Here is a 1,226-nt window from a genome sequence, read left to right as displayed (position 1 = left end):
TCTCTCTCTCTCTCTCTCTCTCTCTCTCTAACTCTTTCTCTCTCTCTCTCTCTCGATTCTCGCTTTTGATATTAAAATTTGTTTTCTCTAACTTTGTCCGTGTCTGACATCTCGCTCTAAGTACGCCATCAGTTGATCGCAAGAGCAAATCAACTGGAAATCTCCAAATCCGGTACATTTACCTGGTGTATCATACTTTTTCATTTTTTCACACAGAATCGATTTGTTTCTGGTGGCGTGCGGGTGTTTGGAGGGTGTCACTAGTTGGTCAAACTCTTTTCTTTTCATTTTTATCTGTCTGTCTTTATTCCTTTTTGGTCGCCCTGAATGGCCGTTATTGTGTTGAAGTGCTTCCCTTTTTTAAAATTACTCAAACAAATATTTTAGAGCAAAAAAATCTATGAGATGCCATCTTTGCAATCATAATTATCATCATAATGCTAAAGAGAATCATTAATTTATTTATTCGATTCGTTTGGATAATACATGTGAAACCGTTGAATCAGTTTATTGAAGTTGTTTGACAGAGCGTTGTCATGGTAATGTAATAAACAACATCTTGAAAGAAAATGAGCTTGTACGGACAGAGAGACTGACAGAGTGTATGTTTATACTTCACGAGCTTAGCGATCTTTAGTTTTAGCTCCATTTTTTTCAGCTTCTAATGTAAATCACTGTGAAAGCACTGAAGCCCACACACCAAAATAAAAGTTGGGACAAAAGTAATACAAGTTTAACTAAATATGGGCATTAACCGCAATAATTTTGCGCTCAAAGAGAAGATTTTTCAATAGCCTTGAAAATGATAAAGACCCCCAAAAGTTTGAAATCGTAGTTTTAGACACAATATATCACCAAGTTCACCCTACAAAGACCTACTTATTTATTTACTTAGTTATCTTTTAAATTCATGTTTTATTCGCTGAGATAGCAGGGCCTAGATGGAATCTTTAGGCCTAATTTATTTTCTTGATCTTATTCGAAAGGGCATTGTCATATTATAAAAGTGCAAGCAAATAAATCTTTAGATGAAATTGAGCTTGTAAGCGCAAAGAGGTTGACAGTGGGTAAAAGTCAAACTGAGCTCCCTATTCGGAACTCACTTGACCTACTATGTCCATCCTGGGCCTGCACTATCTGTGGGGCCACATTTTAGGTGATTCTGTATCGCCATGCACAAAGACGTTTTTAATTGTTTAATTGATTGAGTAATAATGAGCACGGGG

The sequence above is a fragment of the Aplysia californica genome, unplaced genomic scaffold, assembly GCF_000002075.1.
Source record: "Aplysia californica isolate F4 #8 unplaced genomic scaffold, AplCal3.0 scaffold00411, whole genome shotgun sequence".
NCBI lineage: Eukaryota > Metazoa > Mollusca > Gastropoda > Aplysiida > Aplysiidae > Aplysia > Aplysia californica.
This window is presented reverse-complemented; position numbering follows the sequence as displayed.